The sequence below is a fragment of the Euprymna scolopes genome, chromosome 9 (assembly GCF_053919585.1).
Source record: "Euprymna scolopes isolate OS-2025 chromosome 9, ASM5391958v1, whole genome shotgun sequence".
NCBI classification, from domain to species: Eukaryota; Metazoa; Mollusca; class Cephalopoda; order Sepiida; family Sepiolidae; genus Euprymna; species Euprymna scolopes.
In genome coordinates, this window is record NC_136490.1 from 74030623 (window position 1) to 74056057 (window position 25435).

At 30.3% G+C, this 25435-nt stretch overlaps 1 protein-coding gene and 1 long non-coding RNA gene across 7 annotated transcripts in view; one reads left to right on the forward strand and one right to left on the reverse strand.

Annotated features, from left to right (window-relative positions):
• The window catches only part of LOC145284709 (zinc finger homeobox protein 4-like), a 424371-nt gene that overhangs the window by 279727 nt on the left and 119209 nt on the right, over window positions 1–25435 (forward strand). The gene's annotated exons all lie outside the window — the stretch shown is intronic.
• LOC145284711 (uncharacterized) overlaps window positions 1–25435 on the reverse strand; it is a 52066-nt gene that overhangs the window by 10684 nt on the left and 15947 nt on the right. The window contains exon 2 of the long non-coding RNA XR_013868866.1: window positions 7613–7683. This is a non-coding gene — a long non-coding RNA (uncharacterized LOC145284711). The remainder of the gene's footprint in view (window positions 1–7612; window positions 7684–25435) is intronic.

Genomic DNA, 25435 nt, shown 5'->3' on the forward strand with positions numbered 1-25435 from the left:
TGAACAGGATCTCAAATGGTAATTTCACTTTGATTCTACCTTGACAATTTCCAGTTGTTTTGTTGCACCAATTTATCGACACTGTACTAGTATAGTTCGGGGTTTTCTTTTTAATTATTTAAATTTAAATTTTATTGAAATTATTATAAGCGCTGAACAGATTCTCAAATGGCAATTTCACTTTTGATGAACTGGAACAAGTATTGAAAAATCTGTAGATATATGAAGCTGTTGGATTTGATGATACCATGCTAACAAAAACCTGGAAAACAAAATAATGTAATGGCATTCTACCGGAATCCTGTAAAGCAGTTCGTAATCAGAATCTGCCTGCCAAATTAATTAACTGTAACACTGATTTCTTCTGCATCTTTACTTGTGCACTACGAGGAGTGATGTTTTTATTCATTATTAGCTTTGATTATATTTTTGTGAATATGCTGAAGATCTGACTCTCATTGCCTAGACCCTGCTCAAATGACCCTTGGTCAAATTGGTCTTTATGTTAACACAAAGAAGACAGAGTTCATAAGTTACAATCAAAAGAGTTCAATTAATACATTTTCTAGGATTGATGTCAAGTCATTCATTCATCTCCCTTGGCTGTAATGTGGTTTTCAAAGAAGTTGGTGTTCAAGCGAGATTTGGTGAAACGTAGTGTATATTTTACAATTTGAATGTTATCTGGAAATCTGCTCTGTTAATCCGTTTTTACAATCCTGGACACTTACCAAAAGACTTGAAACCAAGTTGATGGTACTTATATCTGCTTCATACAACTCATTCTGAAAATTTATTGAAAAGAGAATCCACTGAAACCACAACTGTATGGGAAACTTAATCTATAAAGAAAACATTGAGATAATAACACTAAATTTGCAGGTGACAATTGGAGGAACAAGCAAGAACTTAGCAGTGATACATTGTTATGATTGTCACCTAAAACTTGGCTTTACAAACAGTGGCTGCACTGCTGTATCATTCATTGAAAAACTGTGTGATTATATGGAAGGCAAGCTTATAGATCTCGTTATTTCAATCACCCGTCATGGTGCAGATAGAGAGAAAGACGGAGTAATTCGAAGATATTCGTGCCATCATGATGATGATGATTCTGTAATTTTATGAGGAAAACATTATTTTAACCAAACACTTCAGGATTTTATTATTTCAGGTGGAATGTCATGTAATTCAAATAGTTATTATTAAGTAATGTTTATAACTGACTGTTACAGTTATAAAACACTCAGCCAAAATATGAATGCGTAACAGTATAAAAATAAGTATTTCTTACAAAGCAATAAAAATACAATATTTATTATGGCACCTTTAATTATTTATCACTATGCTTCAAATAGTATCAACCTCATCAAATTTAGTTAAAGTTCTGAAATAGTTTCCTTCATTAAGTTCTGGAATAGTTTCTTTCCGTTTAAATATAAATGGATGATCATCTTGTGTCTACATACTTCAAGTACTCAATCAGATTTAAACCGAGTGATATACTAGGATATTACCACACGTTACGTTTTCTTTGTTCAGAAATTTGATTGTCACTACAATTTGGGAACATTATCATGCTGAAAATAACTTTTCTCTGGAAGTGCTTGAGTAAAGGCAATATATTTAGAGATTTTATACAGTGAGATCATAGCATTTCCACCAATTCTGACTGTAAACATCGGATGCCCTTCTTTATAAATGATGCAAACTGGTTCGATGTTCAGAGCCAAATAGATTGCATTTATGTTCATTTACTAACAATAATAATAATAACAATCATAATAATATGTTGCCTGAAAAATAATCAAATGTGACTGCCCCTATCTTCACTTCTGACATCATTTCATTCATTGCAGAAAGCTCATGATTGGCTCAATAGCTAGCATTGCAGATAATAAAATTGCTCATTCTATATACGATGTATTGTAATCATTTATGGATTAATACTAATGGAAAAGCTATGAACCCATAATTTTACCTACACCAAATATGAGTAAACGAGCCATTTCTATTGAATTAACTATATTATCGGCTTGCACAATTAATGCCCATGTAAACAAGCCTAGTTATGGAAGCATTTAACAGTTTTAATTAAATCACTACATCAATCAATGTATAAAATGAATTCACTTTCCATAATCGACCTGGTCGATACTGTACACCTTTCTTTCGAATTTTATTTGTTTTTTTTTTAGCAATTATTTTTTGTACAAAATAGATGCGACAGTTTTTCAAATTTTTATCTATTTTTAAATAAAACATCTCCCTTTTTGTAGGATCTATTATTATGCTTTATTTATATGTAACTTTATTTTATAATCAAATAAAAGTTTATTCTATCTTTTATCTCAACTTGAATTTTAATAATTTTATAGGAGAAACTAATTATTTATATATTCATAATTTGAGTTATAGTCTTTCAGTGTTACAGTTTTAGCAAGAGACGGTGCTTAATAATATCTATTCTGCTCGCATAATGTTTAATATAAAGTGAATTGTTGCATTTTTAATTGAACCTCATTATTATAAAGCTGTCACAAATTTTGTTGAGCTAATATCCGTTTAATCACTATCCAAAAAATTAGTGGATGAAATAACTTGAAAAACTCAATCTTTGGATATAGGAGGATTTGTTCAGAATGTTAAAGCCACAAATAACTTTCTCTTCAAGTTTAAATCTTTCAAATGTCTTTCACATTTCTAAAGGTCACAAATGATTTTGTTGTTGCTTATTTTAAGTATTCAAAAAATATTTAAATGGTTGACATGTTTAGAATAAAACCGAAAAGCAATTTAGTGGATTTGACTTGATTAGGAATCCACTGAAATATTTTTTTGTAAATAGGATTCAAACATTCCGTTTTATTTTATACTATTGATTTTAATAATATTCACTTAATAAGAAACAAGTAATAATTGGATTTTCAATTATCAAATTTACATTGATGTCAGAAATAATAAAGTTATTTTGATAGCAGAAATACACACACACATATTAAGTTGTCTGATAATTCTAATTAACACACGGACACATACATATTTATCGCATGTACTTATCTTGTAAGATTTTGAAAGTTGAACCTAGATAGTATTTAAGCTAACCTATCAAACTTTGGTTCTAGCTTGACAATTTCCAGTTATTTTGTTGCACCAATTTATTGACACTGTACTAGTATAGTTCGGTATGTTTTCTTTTTAATTATTTAAATTTAAATTTTATTGAAACTATTATAAGCGCTGAACAGATTCTCAAATGGTAATTTTACTTTTGATGAACTGGAACAAGTATTAGAAAATCTGTAGATATATGAAGCTGTTGGATTTAATGATACCTGGAAGACAAAAGAATGTAATGGCATTCTACCGGAATCCTGTAAAGCAGTTCGTAATCAGAATCTGCCTGCCAAATTTATTAACTGTAACACTGATTTCTTTTGCATCTTTACTTGTGCACTATAAGGAATGTCTTTTTTTAATTCATTATTAGCTTTGATTATATCTTTTGTGCATTGTGTGATAAGACATCTCAGATCGATATTGACTTAAGCCAAAACTCGTGGTATCTACTATCACCATTGCAACTGCTGACTATGCTGAAAATCTGACTCTCATGGCCGACATCATCGCCTGAACTCTGTTCTTGGTCAAATTGGTCATTATGTCAATGCAAAAAGACAGAGTTTATAAGTGGCAACAAAAGAGTTCAATTAATACATTTTCTACCCCCCACCATCTTGTAGAGAAAATATTTTTAAAGTTAAGCTTGAAAAAAAAAAAAATTGTCAGAATCCATAGGAGCGTTACTAATAGCAATAAATATGGTTATGAATTTGATTGTACTAATATACTAGCATTTCAGTCCGGCGTAGCCCGGGTGTTTCGAGGTATACGTTGAGAAAATCATGTTTTTTTCACATTCTTTTCCTCCTTCGCAGTACGGGTATGAGCCTGCTTTTCTACTACCACTTTTTTTTTTTTTTGCTCAACATACACCTCCAAACACCCGAGAAATGCCGGGCACCTATGCTAGAATATATATATATATATTTCCCCAAAACCTTTGGCCTTGATAGAGAGGAGACTAAAACTTGCTGCTATGGTTTCAAATGATCTGAATTAACAGCAAGGTGAGACTTGATTCCAAATATTTTTCATATGTTATATCTCTCCTCTTTTGGAAATAGGGTACGATTATGAATATCTCCAGTATCAAATAATCTGTATACACTGTGAAATTTACTTTATGTATGAAAACCAAACAGGTGAAATATAACATATGAGAAATATTTGGAATCAAGTCTCTCCTTTGCTGGTATTTCAGATCATTTGAAACCATAGCAGCAAGTTTTAGTCTCCCCTCTATTAAGGCCAGAGATTTGGAGGGAAATATCAGATAATTTGTAATTTATATGCAAAACTAGGAAAACAAATGACTTTGATCAAAACATTTTATAGCTGTAAAAATGTGCCAAAAATAGGCTCTGAATGATGATGATCCCCTAAATATCCGACCTTAAAGGCAAGTGTCAGATAGCCCAATACAAAATTCAGGTCATTACTTTTCCAGCGAACCTTCATTTGTTAAATTTTGGTCAATAGTCGTTAAAATTTGGAACTTATAAAATTGCCAAAAAAGGTGGTATACTCATAGCCAAATTGAATATTAAAAATGCTCATAGCTTTGGTTCTCCAGAACGAAACTACATGAAAATTTGCAGTCTTTTTGAAGATTATAATACTATTATATGGTTAAAATTTTATGACAATTGGTATAAAAAAACCCAATAAAATATGCAAAAATTTGCTTACATTTGTATATATAGTGTCCTAGCAGGCCAGGCAGGCAGGCAGGCTCGAACACATACCACAAAGGAGTAAAAGAACGTGAAAAAAAGATGTTATGGCTTTGTCGTTGCATCCATCGCAAAACCGGAAGTAGCGAAGGTTTTAAATTAAGGCTTGTCTATCAGAAAGAGGGGATGACTTTCGAAAATACTGGTAAAAAAGCGACCCCTCCTTGTAGAAAACTGGCCAGTTGAGGGTGAAAGAATAAATGTTTTTATTCAATTTTTTGATATTTGTCGTCCGAAGGGTCACTCTTAAAAACGATACCAATCTCGTGAAAATCCGTATGCAAACATTCATACATGCATACATAATACATTTAAACAGACAGGTGAAATTTATATAATAGACTAGCGGGAGTGCCTGGCGTTGCCCGGGTGTTTGGAGGTGTGTGCTGAGCTGAAAAAAAAGTGTTAGTAGGCAGGTAAAATCGAACCTGTGACGCGAAGGCGGAAAAGAAAGTTAAAGAAAACCTGACATCTTCTCGCTATGCTATGACATGACAAGAAGTGAAAAGCATTCTAATTTAGCGATGTCAATCAAAAAGTTGACTTGCAGAAATGAATACTTAAGTAAATGAGTTCACGCAGGCGCAGAAATGAACATCTAGCTTCAGTTAAGAATCACACACTTAACTCTGGCTGTAGGCCAGTTTCTGTCGTATCTGTTTCCCCATGATGTCGGGGAAAACCAGCTCTCCCGTAAAAGGAGAAGCTCTCGCAGTGTCCAAATGAATAACAATTGTTTGATATGAAGGGTTTTCATCATATTGATCAAAACTAATTACCTTCTGGACGTCCCAGCCGTGAAGGCCAGGCGCTGCTGTTTGCTTCGATCAGTTTCACTTTTATATGAAAAAGGCAAACAAACACTTGAAAGGACCAGAAGGAGGCAGTTTTTTTAAAATTCGATCAAAATAAAGATAGAGACGACGTCCCTTTGCAAATTGCAAATATTATAATTTAGGAAGTATAAGGACAGTTGTCATGAAGGAACGATTTTTTGCTACCCCTCCCTGTAGAAAAGTGTCCCGTTGAAGGTGAAGGAATTAATGTTTTAGCCAATTTTTCGATATTTGTTGTCTGAAGGTTCGAGCTTCAAAATGATACTGATCTCGTAAAAATCCGTCGCCTGTGTCGAAAGTTTTTGCGAGACACACACACACACACACACGCACACTCACACACACACGTTTTGCCTTTTATATGCATAGATTATTACTTGTTGTTTATTATAAAAAATTATCAAATATTAAAATGACTTAAAAAAAATTTGTATTTAACAAAATAACTTGATTACGAAATTTGAACAGCACTGAAATTGTAAATGCGATGATATTTGATTATTTTTTGTTACTAGAATTATATCTCTACATAAGCAATGCCTGAATACTGCTAGTAATTTATGAAAAAAATAAATGCTTTTATCAAAGACCATCTATAAATTGCACTAAAAAGATAAAACAAATTTAAAAAGCAAGACAGAAATTAAACCGATTAAATCTTTTACAACTTGAAAAAAGTTAATACAAAATTGCCCAAACAGTTTTCTCATTGATTTTTTTCTCACTGGTCAGAATAATTTAGTATGCATTTTCCACAAACTAGACATTTCAATTGCTTTTTATATATTTTTTTAACTTGGAAAGATTAAATAAAGTATGTGTGTATGCATGTAGACACTAAGGCGACTGTGTAAAAGACAAAACAATTATCCTTAGGCCAATTACTTCACAGAACTGTTTAAATGTTTCCATTTGTTATAAAATCATTAAATTGACTTAAGAAGGTGTGTGTACAAACATTCTTATTTTCTTTAGAGAGTAGTTTGAAATTACTCAAATTGATTTTTGTAATTTAATGTGTTTATTTAAATTGTATGCGTTGTGTCGTTTACCAAAGAAAAACCGTCCTAAGATTAAAACTAATATTACAATTATTTATTGTGACATTTAAAGTGAATTTTAATTTTTTGGAATGCTATCTGAACTCAACCAAATTACATATTTCAACTTATCAAATAAAAAAAATAAAATTATAGAGAAATTTTGATGAAAGCAGTCGGTAAAAACTGTGGTTTCTTTTGAAATATCTTCAGGAAAAGTTTATTACAATCTATTATTAAGAAACGTGTCTGTTGCTAAAGCTTGTTCCTTCAAAAAAATTGTTTGACGATTAAACTGTAATGAGGAAAGTTAGAAAGTATTTTGTTTTTTCGAAATAACTTGAAATTTCAGAACAAAAATTACTATTCTAATATCTACTTTACATTCTTTGTAAGTAGCACCCCGGGATACGGTTTTCAGGTTACGACTTTGAATACAGTGCTTTTTCTGGACCCCTGGTTATGGTATTTACCCCACCTTACGGTGTTATAATGTTATTTGATTATATACATGTGTATTATATACTGTGCTCTATTTTGTTACTAATTTTTTATATAAAATTTTGCTTAGCCCCCGCCATACGGCGATTTCACCTTTCGGTCTCAACCAGGGAATGGCTTAATGCTGTATCCCGGGGTTTATATATATATATATATATATATATATATATATATATATATATATATATATATATATATATATATATATATATATATATATAATTTTATTATTACGAGATAATGGACGTTTGATCCCTTGGGTCTTATTTTCTATATATTAAAATACATGTAACACAAAATGCACTTCTTAGTTTTGAGATGGAGTTATGATTACAAATAATAAATTATCGTAATTAGCCTTAATGTTCAATAAACTCACCATGTGATCAATCTTTTTGTGCTTGTCCATATCGTTTCTCACTCTCTAGCTTTCATCTCTCTGTTTATCAACTGTCAAATGAAGGAAAGAATTGCAAAAATTGGAAGGTCTATTATAAATAAAAAGGAATAGCACCACAAATAATAAAGCTATTTAAACTGTAGCTAAGAGAGAGAGAGAGAGAGAGAGAGAGCGAGAGAAAGAGAAAGAGAGGGAGAGAGAGAAGGGGCAGAGATAAAGCAAGAAGAAAACGACTAATTTGAGATTTTGTTTTTTTAGTTTTTATATTGAACTTGCTTGGAACTCGCCTTTTCCTGATTTAAACAATCTAGCCAGAGGTCTATAAAGACCCAGTGGATTACATTATTTTTAGTGTGTACACACACACACACACACACACACACACACACACACACACACACAAGAGAAAGAGAGAGAACGAGCTTCTTTACAGCTCTTTGCCACACACACACACACACACACACACACACACACACACAAGAGAAAGAGAGAGAACGAGCTTCTTTACAGCTCTTTGCCACACACACACACACACACACACACACACACAAGAGAAAGAGAGAACGAGCTTCTTTACAGCTCTTTGCCACACACACACACACACACACACACACACACACACACACACAAGAGAAAGAGAGAGAACGAGCTTCTTTACAGCTCTTTGCCACACACACACACACACACACACACACACACACACACACACGCACACACACACACACACACACACACACACACACACACACACAAGAGAAAGAGAGAGAACGAGCTTCTTTACAGCTCTTTGCCACTTAACTACCCCAAGCGTCATTATGATACTTAGTTTACGATTTTAATACTTTATGACATCATTATTTAATTTTGTACTTTACATAAGTTCCTATGATTTTTAATGTTTAATTAAAGTAATATTTAATATTTTATTTATCTTATATTTATTCTTATTTTAATTTATTTTTGCTTTTATTATCTTATTATTGTTATTATTTATATTTTTATCTTATACTATTATGACTCCTTAAAATTTATTGTTTTAGGCTCAACTTAAGTTATTAAGTTAGATCCATGTCCAACGAATCTATATCTTAAATTAAGTTCTCAAAGGTCAAATCGTTGAACTTTGACCCCTTAATCGCCAAATCTCTGGCTAAAAACCGATCACATCGATTTTCCAAAATCTCAGTATCCTGTATATCAAATTTCGAGTATGTAGACTAAAAATTGACAGAGTTATTGCGTAGGGAAATGTACACAGACACACAGATACACAGACACGTTCACTTTTATAGATATATATAGATTAATTTTTTTTCTTTATACTGCTAACTCATTGCTACATTAATATAATAACACCTCTAATTTTTTACAATAGAAAATGACACTTCTATCTCTACCTTATTCTACATTTTATCTATTACATTTTTTAATAATTTATTGTTTAATTACTTTATTTTTCTTCATATACATATATATTTTTTATTTTTTATATATTTCTATAAAATTTTATTGATATCTATTATATCTATATTTTTATCTTTATATTTGTATTTTATTTATTTACTCGCAGGAAAAACCGACGTTGTCCGGAATTGAACGAGGGTCAATAAATGTTTCATCTTCCATATTTTTATTGTTATCAGAATTGGTGAAATAGCCCATTTTTAATCAAATCGATTGATTTGTCTGCTGCAGTTAAAGATCCCCCCCCCAGCTTCACATGCCTCCTTGTGAACTCGGTTCACAATACATTATAGAGATTTTATAAAATTATCTGTAAATAATTGCTTCTCTTAAAGTTTAAAATGCAAAAGTCAAGTATCATGGTTCAATTATAAACAGAAATATTCATTTCAAACACGCCCCTGTTTTATCAAAGAACCAGCTGTTGATTTTATGAATTTATTTTTACATAATCACTTGAATTAAAGTTAAATGTACAAAAGTCAAATATTATAGTTCATTTGCACTCTAAAAGAAACATTCATTTTGGGCGTGCCCGTGTCTTAACTTACTGTTAATTTTATAGGCTGGACCTTTCTGCTTGTGCGGCCATAAAACTTCTCAAATGCTCTTATGATGTTAGGTTGTATAAAAGTGTTAGATTTGATCAAAATGGGACCTCCTTCATTAATCTGATTTTTTTTTTTTGATTGTCAATATTTATCTATACAAAACTTACGTAAGAACACCCCCCCTCCCAGGCATATCAAGTACCTTCGTATGAAATCTTCAAAAAATCGGCCATGCCGTGTCCAAATCCATAGTGAATTTACACACACACACACACACACACACACACACACACACACACACACACACACACACACACACACACACACACACACACACACACACACACACACAGAGTTCCTTTTATATAATAGTACATATAAATATTTCTATAGTTATTATTTCTTTACTACATATCTATTGATTTATATAACTATTTCTTTACTATTACTGTTTTAAGTATTATTACTATATTTATTTGTGGAGAATTATGTCATATTATTAACCCCTACCATTTTGAACTACTAACGTTTATTATCATTATTGACCGTTTTGGTTATGATAAAAATTAATACTAATTCCTCTTACATATAAATTTTATATGGTACCGATATAGTTTATTTTTAAAAATTTGTATAACTTTTGATACTCCCTAGAAGTAATTAGCTTTTGAATTAAAGTTTTTCAACTAATGAAAGATGTACTAACTAATGAAACTGGTTTAAATACAATAACATAAAATATAAAATATTAAATATTTAAAGCTGTCTTATCAGGCAGAAAAATAAATGAATAAATGAAAATGATAAATATAATCGCATCCCGCTTTGTCCTGAAAAACGATTAATTGCTAAAATTGGTCTCAATACTTTTGTCTGGGTGTGTTTGACTTTTTAATTCCAAAAAATAATCTGGTAACGTCTGCTGGGTGTACTTTCTACCCTTTCTCCTCCCTTCTATTCTTTCTCTTTTTCATAGTTAATACACGTGACATTTTCAACTTTAATGTTCTGTATGATTAATTTTCCGTCTTCATTTGAGAATATGACTTTTTGAAAGAAGAATAAAAATGATTTTTTTCTGTCGCTTTATTAGTGAATATATATATATATATATGTGTATATATATATTACATATATACATATGTAATATATATATATTCATATATATATATATATATTATATTCACATATGTACATATGTAATATACATATATTTTGTATATATTCACATATATATATATATGAAATATATACATATATATTCGCATATATATATGTATTATATATATATATATATATATATATATATATATATATATATATATATATATATATATATATATATATTATATATACTAGACTACCCGTGGTTCGCTGGGTCAGTATAGGCTATAGAATTAATGTATGAACTTGACACTTGTGATGTGAAGAAAGTAGTTTTTTGTGACATAACAGAAACATTTCTATGAAAGTATATTAAAATAAAAAAGAATATAGATAAATTTCTATGAGTCATTCTGTTTGTAGCTGTTTATTTTTGAAAAAAAAAACTTACAGCCATTGAATTATTAGTGGTTTGCCATATTTATAGGTAAATGTGCACTGAACAGATACCATAATACTTAAAGTTAAATTCAAATCTTGATATATCTTTTAATTTAAATACGAAAACAGAACAATTGGGACGCTGAAGACGTACACAGTAAAACAATACGTTTTATTGTCGCGTTGATTATTTACTGTAATATATATCGTATATATAAAAGAGGTCAATGATTATACGTATTATTTTTAATCACGTTTTGCGTTTGCTTCCCATATCTTGAAGTTTTTTATTCAATAAATTTAAGATATTCGTCTTTCTAAAGACGTCCGTTTGTTCGAACGAAACCGGTCCAGCGATTTGTGTTTACTTGTTTACGCTGTTATAGGTTTATGTTTATGTACGCATGCACAACCGGAAGTCGTAAACCGGATGTTGGGTTATAACACCCTTTACAAGGTCATTTGAGGTTTATAATTATATAAATTACTTTTATATATATATATATATATATATATATATATATATATATATATATTATACATTATATATATTAAATTTATATATATATTATATATATTACATTTATATATATTACATATATTACATTAATATATATATATATTACATATATTACATATATTATATATATAGTACATATATAAATTATATATATATATAGTACACATATAAATTATATATATTACATTTATATATATATATATATTACTTATTACATTTATATATATTATATATACTTATATATTATATGTATATATATTATATATATATGTATATATATTATATATAAGTTAAATTTGTATATATACTAGCAGGGAGACCCAACGTTACCCGGAATTAAATAATAATCAACGAATATTTCACACTCCTATATCCTAAGTCCGTGAAATCGCTCGAGAGGAAGCTTCACATGCCTCCATGCAGTAACATAGTCCAAAATATATGTTATTCTACATTGCATTGTAGAGAATTTGCTGTTTCGATTATAAAATTATTTTATATATTCTTCGTTCCAGTTAATGAAAAAGAAACATTAAGAAATTTACATACAGGGCTTGAACCAACAAACCACGTTATGCAAAAAACAAAAAAAAACAAAAAAAAAACACGTAAATGTTCAAGTCTTTTAAAAATTTTGCAGCAATGAAAAAAAATTAAGAAATTTACGTACGGAGTCTAAACCTACAAACCATGTCATGCAAAAAAACAAAAAACAAACAAAAAGCAACACCGCTATCAACTTACCCACAATAGAATTTTCGCGGCCCGTTGTTCTATCATTGTTGCTCAGCGACAACATGGATAAATATTTTTTACTGATAATAGATAAATTAAAGTAACAGTATCGATCATCGGTAATATTCTGAGACTAAACTTAACTAAGATCACTCCCAGACTTATACACTAAATTTCTGACTCTATAAGGAACGAACACACGCTGACAAAGTTGCATTTATATAATTATACACACACACACACACACACACACACACATATATATATATATATATATATATATATATATATATATATATATATATATATATATATATATAAATGATCTGAAGGAGATACTTGATTCCAAATATTTCTCATATGTTATCTCTCTCCTCTTTTGGAAATAAGGTATGATTAAGAATATCTCCAGTATCCAATAATCCTTATACACTGTTAAATTTACTTTATATATAAAACCAAAAGAAGGGAATATAACACATGAGAAATATGTGGAATCAAGTCTCCCCTTGCTGTTATTTCAGATCATTTGAAACCATAGCAGCAAGTTTTAGTCTCCCCTCAACCAAGGCCAGATGATTTGGGAAAATATCAGATATTTTGTAATTTATATGCAAAATTAGGAAAACAAATGACTATGATTGAAACATTGGTAAAGATGCAGTATCTTTCCACCGTCAAAAAATCCTTTAAAATAACCACTATTTTAGGTTTTCGAGAATGTTGAAAACGAGAATAGCGTCTAAAGTTCCAGGAAACAACTAATTTCAATGATATGAATAAATTATAGATTTAAAAAGGGGGATCACTTTTCTATATTAATTTAACATAAAATTAACACTCACCTTTTAGCCAAGGTGGTCATAAAGTGGGTACTAACTTTACGTTAAATTAATATAGAAAAATAGTCCCTCATTTGTTTAACCAATAATGTGTGTCCTTAAGGGAAAAGGTCACATAGCCTACTACACAATTCAGGTTATTAGCTTTCCAACGAATCTTCATTTATCAAATTCTAATCAATAGTTGCCGAGATTTCGAACTTACAAAATTGCCAAAAAAAGGGGTCTATCTCTCTCTCTCTCTCTCTCTCTCTCAATATATATATATATATATATATATATATATATATATATATATATATATATATATATAATATGGATACGTCTATACTCGTAGCTAAATGGAATATTGAAATACTCATATCTTTTGTTCTATGGGACGAAACTACATGAAAATTTGCAGGCCTTTGGAAAATTTTAATACTATTCTATGGTTTAAGTTTTATAACAATTGGTAAAAAAGCACTTATATTTTCAAATCAATAAAATATGCCCAAATTTGCCTACATTTGTATATATAGTGTCCTAGTAGACTAGCTTTAGTCTTGTTGTTTCTGTTGTCCCCTCTGTGGCCTTGTTTAGCCACTAATATATACAGTGGAACCCCGGGATACGGCATTAAATATTAGTAACAAAATACAGTACAGTATATAATACACATGTATATAATCAAATAACATTATAAATAACACCGTAAGGCGGGGAAAATACCGTAACTTGGGGCTATAGAAATATCGTATTCCACATCGTTATCTGAAAAAACCGTACTGTAGGGCCACCGTATACTTAGGTTCTACTGTATCTATCTATCTATATATATCTATAAAAGTGAACGTGTCTGTCTGTCTGTCTGTGTACATTTCCCTACGCAATAACTCTGTCAATCTTTAGTCTATAGACTCGAAATTTGAAATACCGGGTACTGAGATTTGGGAAAATCGATGTGACGGGTGTCAGCCAGAAATTTGGCTGTTCAGGGGTCAAATTTAAACGATTTGACCTTTAAGAACTCTACCAAACTCCTCCGACAATTTTGGGTCTAGACACTTGAAATTTTAGATATAGGTTCCTTGAACCTGGATCTAACTTAATAAAGTGATTTGAGCACGAAACTATAAATTTTAAGGGGTCATAATAGGGGTCAAATTAAAAAAAAATTGACTTTTTTTTTGTTTTGCTAAGCGTACACCTCAAAACACCCGGGCAAAGCCGGGCTGAAATGCTAGTATATCTATAAAAGTGAACGTGTCTGTGTATCTGTGTGTCTGTGTACATTTCCCTACGCAATAACTCTGTCAATTTTTAGTCTACAGACTCGAAATTTGATACAGGTTACTGAGATTTGAGAAAATCGATGTGATCGGTTTTTAGCCAGAGACTTGGCGATTAAGGGGTCAAAGTTCAACGATTTGACCTTTGAGAACTCTACCAAACTCCTCCGATATTTTTGGGTCTACGCACTTGAAATTTTAGATATAGGTTCCTTGGATATGGATCTAACTTAATAACTTTATTTGAGCCCAAAACAATAAATGTTAAGGGGTCATAATAGGGGTCAAAGTTTTTAAAAAAAATTGACCTCTGCGGTCTCTTCCAAATAACTCAGACAATTTCTGGTCTAAATATTTGAAATTTTACATAAAGGGTATTCAGAGATAGGGCAAGCTTTTTCATCAGTGTGGGTCGAAAATGTATAAATGTATGTATGTATGTCTGTTTGCATATCTGCCTTAAACTTTCAATAGAGGCGACGGATTTTACGAAGATCAGTATCGTTTTAAAGTTCGACCTTTCAGACGACACATATCGAAAAATTGGCTAAAAGCATTAATATCTTCCCCTTCAACTAGGCACTTTTCTACAGGGGTGGGCCACTTTTTTCGCCGATATTTTTTAAAGTTATCCTCTCCATTAGATTGTCTAGGCTTAATTTAAAAAAAATGTCGCTTCCGGTTTGGCGGTGGTCGTAACAGCATAAACGTTAGGTTTTACCCCGTTCGTTTCCTCCTTTGCGGTACAGGTTCGAGCCTGCCTTCCTACTACCACTTTTTTTTTTTTGCTTAACATACACATCCAAACACCCGGGCAACGCCAGGAGTCCATGCTAGTATTTATATTATATATAATTTTGTGTGAGTTTGTGTGTATGAGTTTGTTCCCTATGAACTCTGAAACGACTGTGCCAATTTTTTAAAAAACCTTCACAACAAATTTGCTCTATTTATCTGAAAATGTCCTTAGATAGGTTTTGCATCGGAATACTTCCGATAAGTATCGATAATCGAAAAAATCCGATTAAAGAAGAAACAGTCTGATTTTGATCAAATTTAACATCTTAATACAGTCTAACATCACAAGTATATTTGAGAAGTCTTATCTTCAACTGGCGTGAGGGCCGGTGTATTAAATGAGTAGCAGGTTCTTTGATAAGACAGAGGCACTTTCGCAATTTATGTTTCTGTTTAGAGCACAATTGAACCATGAGATTTGATTTTTGCATTTAATGCAAGCATTTGTATAAAAATAATTTTAATAATAATCAAGCATTTGTATAAAAATAATTTTATAAAATCATCAGTGGCTGATATTCAGTGCAATGTATACTACATCATTGTGTTGTGAACTAAATCACTGTGTGCTGCATGCCAAGTTTTCATCCTGGTGCACCGCGGTACTCCTCAACCGATTTGATTGAAAAATAGGCGATTTCACCGATTTAAATTACAATAAAATTGCGTTCCCATGACACACACACACACACACACACACACACACACACACACACACACACACACATATATATATATATATATATATATATATATATATATATATATATATATATATATATATATATATATATATATGCAAGCAAGATAATTGTATATGCATTTTCACGTTCTCTGCTAGCTTTCATTTTTGTTTCGCTTTTATAAAATTGCGTCTTTTGTTTTAGCAATTTTTTGCATTTTTAAAGTGAAATTTAATTATTACGGAATAGCATCCCAAACTTTCAATTTTTTTATAGATGAGAATTTACTAGGAATTTTATAGCCGGTCTATGGAACAGTTTAAATGCTTCCAAATTTATTTCAAATTTCGAAGGGTCATAAAGTAATTCTTTTTATCAATTTTTAACAAAATATTAAAATGGCTTACTTGTACACAAATAAACAGAAATGCATTGTGTTAGATTTCATTTCGCCATCAAATATATTTTTAAATAGGATTTTTTAAAATGTCGTTTTATTTTACACAACTGAATTTTTTATTTCAACGAATTTATAGTAATTCAAAAGTAATAATTTCCAAGTGATGTATAAACGAGAAACACACCTACATACGAGAAGTGGTCAAGCGATTTTATAGAGCAATCTTCATGATATACTATGAATGATGATGATACGTATTAATGGATTTATTCCTCTACTTGCGTAGTAGCGTTCATTAACAACATACTGTTCTATTTAGTGACTTAAAACTAGACTCCCCATATTTGAAGACAATATTTCTTTATTTTCTGGTTGAAATAAGAGACTGATTAACTATAAGTGAAAGAATCATTCCTCACTCTATTAATGGCTTCGAACTGTGTTGTATGTGCGTGTCGAGAGAAAAAGAGAAGCGTTCCATTAATACACGCAATATGTCCCGGGCACTAAATATTCCAGCTTATTTTCTGCACGGCTTTTCAATTCGAGACATGAACGTATCTGGGCCTACCCTTAATTAGAAATCATGAATCTGTCATTTTGCAGTAATGACACGATAATCACTTAGCGTGATAGTTAGACAATGAAATCACTTGCATTTCCATCATTTTAGCACAAGACATTCAGAAGCAAATGATGACTCGACTGATTTATGAGAGTGAAAGTAAAAGTAGACACGGAAATAAGAAGGAAGTCAACTTGATGGATATGACAAAATAATTATGAAAATTTCGCACTGAATTACAGTTTTGAACAAATCAAGAAGAAAATGAAAATCCATTAGAAAAGAATGATTAAAAGATACGACCTGTAAACATCCCCTCACACGTTGTTTTAAAAGTGTGAAAATTTCTCTTTAGGCGACGTCGTCATCGTCGTCGTCGCGAAAGTTGAAATGTGACAATTGTTTGCGTAATAATTGACAAAAGATAATCTAGGTGAACAAAATAGTCGCGAGGTCTTAGTAAGAGTTTCAAAAATGATTCTCTAATCGTTTAAAGGCACAATCTAATCCTTGTTAAATCTCTGTCGTGCGGAAGAGGAGGAAATTGCAGAAGTATCTCGATGACACCTTTCACCCGAAAAACTATGATTTTTATAAAGATAATGCCAACCATCTTCCCTAACCCACATTTGACAACCCTAACCCTGTAACTCCCGGTCATAACATCGCTTTTCATTAGAAAAGATAAAAACGATTCAATACAAACGCAAAACTAAAAAAAAAAAAAAAAAAAAAAAGCTAAAAAAAGTATTGCTTTTGTTTTGTTTCAGTTTAAAAAAAATGAAGTTATGCCAAAATAATTTTGATTGCATTCTGCGGAATATTAAATTTTGAATACACCAAATTGTTTGACTACAGTTTATTCATAAAATAACAACAAAAATGCACTACATTTTGACAGCAAAAATATATTTAAATCAACGCACACAAATATGAGTGACATTCTTAACGTATCACACAAGATACAACATATGATAGAAGAGAACTGATGAAAAGTATATTGAGTTAAATAAAATATTGAGTTAAATAAAATATTGAGTTAAATAAAATATTGAGTTAAATAAATATTGAGTTAAATAAAATATTGAGTTAAATAAAATATTGAGTTAAATAAATATTGAGTTAAATATTGAGTTATATAAAATATTTATTTTTAAACAAGCAATTATATTTGCGTCTGAGAAACTTAGAATATTAGTTATTAACGTAGAGAATATTAAGTTTTTAGTAAAAAAGTTACATAATTGGAAATTCTTCATTTGTTGTAAGAAGTTTACTAAGTTTTTTTTTTTCATTTCTTTTCAACACTAATCCCCCCAAGCATTCGATCTGGTTTATAATTGCATGTCCATTTACACATGCTGATAAAGCCATCTTCTATTCTTAGAATGATGCCGTAGAATAACATTAAAATCATGTAAAATAATTAAGTTATTTAAATTATTACCGAAACAAATAATTATATTATTAATAAAGATTTTTAATAATGTATATGAGGATAATAAGTAGTAAAATGAATAAATTCTAATATTATTGTGGCTTATTAATCTAGTAAAAATAATTAACTAAATAATAATCATAACTGATGATCATTTGTTTTAAGGCATATATATATATATATACATATATATATATATATATATATATATATATATATATATACATATATATATGCATATAGATAATAATTACTATTTATTTTTGGTGCTATATTTTTGCATGAAGTCTCTATGAAGAAATATATTATCATAGAAGCGATGTATACTTATATCGCAGAATGTTAAGAAATTGACTGCTGATTGCATTTGCATGCCACGAGCTACCTGAGTTCGAATCTTGCCGTTTGTACAGATTGATGAGTCGTAGACAACAAACGACTGTCATATATATATATATATATATATATATATATATATATATATATATATATATATATATATATATATATATAATATATATATATATTCCCAAAATATGTGGCCTTGATGAAGGGGAGACTAAAACTTCCTGTTATGGTTTCACATGATCTGAAATAATAGCAATAGGAGACTTGATTCCAAATATTTCTATGTTATATCTCGCCTTTTGTTTTGGAAATGGGGTACGATTATGAATATCTTCAGTATCAAATAATCTGTGAATTTTACTTTATGTATGAAAACCAAAGAGGGGAGATATAACATGAGAAATATTTGGAATGAAGTCTGCCTTGCTGTTATTTAAAATCATTTGAAACCATGGCAGCAAGTTTTAGTCCCTCCTCCATCAAGGCAAGACGTTTGTGAGGAAATATCAGATATTTTGTAATTCATATGCAAAACTAGGAAAACAATTGACTATTATTGAAACATTTTATGGCTGCAAAAATGTCAAAAATAAACTCTGGATGATGGATGATCCCCTTAATATGCGGCCTCAAGGGCAAATGTCACATAGCCTACACAATGCAGGTCATTAGCTTTCCAACGAGCCTTCATTAGTTAAATTCTGATCAATAGTCGCTGAGATTTGGAGCTTATAAAATTGCCACAAAAGATGATGTATCTATCTATTTATCTATCTATCTATCTAGCTAGCAAACTATGTATGTATGTATGTATGTATGTATGTATGTATGCATGTATCTATCTATCTATCTATCTATCTATCTATCTATCTATCTATCTATGGTAGGACCCCGGGACACGGTGGCGCTAGGATACGGGTTTCAGTTGTTTCCCCCGCCTTACGATGTTATTTACTATGTTTTTTTTTATTTATATACATGTGTATTAAATACTGTACTATATTTTGTTACTAATTGTTAATACTGTATCCCGGAGTTATATATACTCGTAGCCAAATTGAATATTGAAATGATATCTTTGGTTCTATAGGACGAAAGTACATGAAAATGTGCAAGATTTTTGAAGATTATTCACTTAATTATTCTATAATTAAAATTTTATGACAGTTGGTAAAAAGAACCTATATTTTCAAACCAATTAAATATGCCCAAATTTTCCTATAGTGTTCTGACAAGCTTTAGTTTTGCTGCTTTAGGATGAATTTTGTTTAGGGTTTTTCTTTACTTGGCTGTCTTCTCTGTGTCCTTGCCAGGCCACACACACACACACACACACACACACACACACACACACACACACACACATTCTTCTTTACTTGATAATAAAGATCAATGTGTTTTCTCTCTGTCTCTCTCTCTCATATATATGAGAGAGAGAACACACACACACACACACACACACACACACACACACACACACACACACACACACACATATATATATATATATATATATATATATATATATATATATATATATATATATATATATATATATATATATTTGTAGCCTGCCATTTTCTGACGAGTAAAAACATTGCCGGACGAAACCGTTTCAAATGTATAGGCAAAGGAAGAAAGCAAATAAAAGACACATCTCCATCCCATCACCCGAAATAGATTCGCAAAGGAAACATTCACTTTCTTTCTATAAGATGCCCTTTTCTTGTTTCTATGCAGATATTAATGTTTTTTTTTTATTTGAGATGTTATTTTATATAAATACGAATATTGATACAAAAACTTTTCCCGTCTGTTTTTATGCACTTGTGTATGTATGTATATATGTACACACACACACACACACACACACACACACACACACACACACACACACACACACACACATTATATATGCTTTACTGAAATAAAAGTAAAAACAATTATTACAAAAATATCTGTTTCCACATATTCTCTTTTTCCACACACTTAACCCAACGTTTCTCTTTTTGTTAAGCAATCATGCAATGAATATTTCTGATCACTATTCAACTAATTTAATGTTCGTTCCTGGAAAAAAAAAAAAAAAAAAGTCACAATTATTTTTTTTAATGACAAGATGCTGATTTGAGCATCTCTTGTTTTGAGTAATAAACGTATTTCTTCTTTTCATAAACAAAAAAATCTGCGTACTCGCACGCACGCGCGCGCAAACACACACACACACACACACACACACACACACACACACACACACACACACACACACACACACGTACATAACGAGCTGTGTCAACCTGGAGTTAATCGGGAGTTATTTTTACTTATTTTTTTTTAACGACCCCCCTCCCGCCGTATTTCCTCTTAATTTCTGATAAGAAATTATTTACATTTTTTTTTCGAAAAATAATTCACTTAAGGAATATATTTTATTAAAACAAACAATTTTTTCAACGATTAACATAGCTGACTAATTTTAATTTAAGATAGCATGACACTTTGAAATTTGATTGCACTTTCAATCTTTTAAATTGATTTACTTTATTTTAATTTTGCAAATCACGTTTATTTTTTTTTAGACACACGCACAAACACACACGCGCGTGCCATACCATCTCTATGAAACCAGAAATGGTTGCCGTTAAGTTTACCAAATCAGTTTTTAAATAGAATTTTTAAACTTAAATAGTCCATAACATTTTTCTTTTTTATTAACAAGAAAATATAATGAATAAATGTGATAAAAGATTTTATTGGTATTTACACGCGCGTGCGAACACAATATTTGATCAACTAATTTTAGTGATTAAAATAGAATCTCGCAGACGATGCATAATACGATTGTACAAGTCAATTTCTTTTCATTATTTATCAATATTTAACTCCTGGATGATATATATTTTTAAATTATTGATTTAAGATATTCATATTTTTAATGCATTTTTCTATCGCGAAGCGAAGAAAACAAAGTGTGTGTGTGTGTGTGTGTGTGTGTGTGTGTGTGTGTGTGTGTGTGTGTGTAGTTAACTTTAATAACACGCACTTGCAATTAATAAGAAACATATTGACCCAATCTTTTGTTAATCGCCAGATTTTTCATAGTTAAAATAATTATCACGTAAGTTAGAGCAGCAACATATTTTATCCAGAGTTTTCGATAAGAAAAATCAATTCTAATAACCAGAAGTGGCAAAAGTTCATGGTAGGATTGCAATAATTAAATCAATATTTTTCGGTTATTTTAGAATTTTTTTGTTTCCTTTTTTCACAGTATTGTTGCAAGTAGAGAAAGCGATTCTTTTTGACAAACACCTAATATTAAAAATAAAACAATAAAATTGTAATCTAATTAGAATCTTCTCATTATCTCCGTTATCACACAATTGAAAATCCATCTCATTAATTCTTATCCTCGAGTGGTTTTAAATCTTGATAAGTAGTAACTCGTTAATAAAAGTGATAATTTTCGTATAAAATAAATCGTTGTTCTACAAGAATTTAACTGAACGAATTTTGTTTTTGTTGAACACAACTTTATAAACTTCATTTCTCTTCTTGCCTCCTCACAAGAGCAGAGTTTTTAACACGAGAACATACAGATCCACAAAAAGCAGTACTGAATTTGGTCAAAAATATCACTCGCTTTAGCCAAGAACGATTTTTTCCTTCTATGACCGAAAACGAAACACTTACTACACTTTGAAACATTTGCACAACCTATAAACATTACATTTGGAACAACACAAGGCCATCCATAAATCACTGTTTGTGAAAATGAGGGTCATTGGTCATCGTTGGTCAAAAATGATATAAAATGTTTATCCTACTGTTAACTAGAATCATCTCAGTCACCACAATACCACATTTACTTTAGGAGCCATCCTACTAAAAGAAAATGGTTTGAATTTTGTTCTTTTGCATAAATATACGAAAAAATTAAAAGATAAAAAGACGAAAATATTTTCATAGTTATTGATGCTGACCCGTTAGATTGTTGTATCGGCTGATAAGTGTGAATTCGCTGTAAAAATGACAGCAAATGATAATGTGACATGCGTAGTATCTGTTTTACAAACATATAGAGGTTGTAAAGGTGAATAAGTTCATTCACTTTCTTGCTCACATTGTCACAATATCTACAATTAAAGTCAATATTTTTGTAACAACGAATTCTGCATAATACGAAAAAAAAAAAAAAACTGGATGTTTTATGATCAAAGAAAACTAAGTTTCCTTTGGTTACCTTCCATTACAGTAATTTTGACACAACATCAATCGATAGTTTGCAATCTATTCACCACATCTCTAAAAAGAAGCATTTTGGATGGATGTAAAATTTGGAATGATTTGTCCGTCGGCATTTCCAGGTAAAGGCGCCTCGGGCACTTGACAATACCCCTCAAAGGAGAAGATAATGGCCGTGTGGATAACTCGCTAATACCGATCAGTTACTACGATTAAAAAAGGTTGTGCTTTTATAAAAAGAATTCCTACTCGTTTTTAAACCAATATATTTTTCTCATAAGGTGTTACCGTCGTCTCCCTTAAAGATTTTTAGAGTCAAACCAATTCGTAACTTGTTGATTGCCAATTCTTTTAAACGTTCAGTCGATTTATTAGTATCCATTCAAAACACGAGGCCCTTTTCTCAATAAAAGCGAAATTAACTCATTTTCATTAAATACAAGTTAAACTAAAAGAAGAAATTGTGAAAATTAAGTTATGATATTTTACTTTTATTTCAATTAAATACGCTTTTGTTATTCATTTTTAAATTTCAAAATTAAATTATTTGAACTGACTCATTTCAAGAGGTTTTCGGTTTGTGATTTTGAAATTCGCGTCGATTTTTCAAATTTAGCAAAAGGATTTTATATTTTATATTTTGTTTTCCTGGTGTTCATTTCTACCTTTACTTCTTCACCTTTACAGAATTTTGGATGTTTAATATATATATATATATATATATATATATATATATATATATATATATATATATATATATATATATATATATAGAGAGAGAGAGAGAGAGAGAGAGAGAGAGAGAGAGAGAAAGAGAGAGTCCCTATTTATCAGGACTAACAGCAACTCGACGATAATGCTTAATGTGTTGATAAGACTGGATGATGAAGAATAGACGATTTAAAAGCACTCAATAAATTGATTTGCTGAAAAAAGTTCATGGCGAGTAATTGTTGACATTAAATTTGAAAACAATGAAGTTGTAGCATGCAGTGAAGTAATTCTTTGATAATATGACCGAGAATTTAATTTGCAAAACATTACTGTTGAGAAATCAAAAACAAGCTATTTTGCAAAATATTTAACTTTTGGAACATATTAAACTATTTCTTAAGGTTTTTATTTTTATGCTCTTTAAAATAAATATTTCAAAAATGATGTGTTTGTATTGAGGCATTTTTTTGCTTCTCGTTGAAGATAAAATAATTTGATAAAATAAAAAATCTAAAAGTTTAAAATAAATACTTGTTGATCATAAATATATTGATAATTTCTGAAATTATTTAATTCAAATATTTTTTTTGTGTGTTCCTGTTACAATTACATCTTGTTTAATCTTTTTTTCCAATTCTACTTTCAAATAATTCGTCTTTGTTTTAGTTGCCGCACAAAATAACCCAACACTATAAGAACTCTTCTTCTACATAAAAAAATTCCAACAAGCGTAATTAATTACATGATAAATAAAATTATTTTTTCACTAATAAATAATTAAAAAAAAAAGCTGAAAAAGAAAAATAAGAAAAAATATTTAGATGAGGAGTGTTGAGACTTACCAGCACTTGTTATTGATTATTGATTATGTTTGTTATTGATTATGTTTGTTCCTAACTCGAAATAAATATATTTAAATGAAATACTTACCATAATTAATTTTCTCTTATTAAGAAGGAAGTGTAGAAATATTTCAACAAAATAAGGAACATTTTAAACAAAGGGAATCGAAAATATATACAAAAGAAAATAAATAAATAACCATCACATCTTTAAAAGATGTCATATTTCCTAAATTTTTGATGTATCAAACGGAACAAAACAATCTTTCAATTTCTTGGATTTTGTAAATTTGAAATGACATGTGTTTTTTTTTGTTTTTTTTAGGAAAAAAGTTTATTCGCCTTTTTTCTGTTATAATTTTGGTACTTCTACAGTTTACGGATAATACTGAAATAATAACCTTAGTTTTATGAATCCGTTCTTAACGTGAGGAGGTGTTTTGTAACTAATCTGTACTTTTACCTAACAGTGTAATAAACACAATATACCGAAAAAAATTGAATTTAAATTGAAAATCTTATCCAACAATTGCGAGGAAATGTCAACATTTTAAATTAACACACACACACACACACACACACACACACACACACACACACACACACACACACACACACACACACACGGCGCGCGCAATTAAGCACATTAAATCTTTTACCCTATTTGTATGAGTTGAGCAACAAATTAATTAAAGATAATGAAATTGTTAACGTGTAACGTTTTAGTATGTTTCGTTGTTACGGCCACTGCACTGTTTTGTAATTCCGCGTTGGTGGTATTATCGCAACTGTTTGGTGGGTCCGTCTATTGCTGTCTTCGTTTCTGGTTATTTTTTCTCTG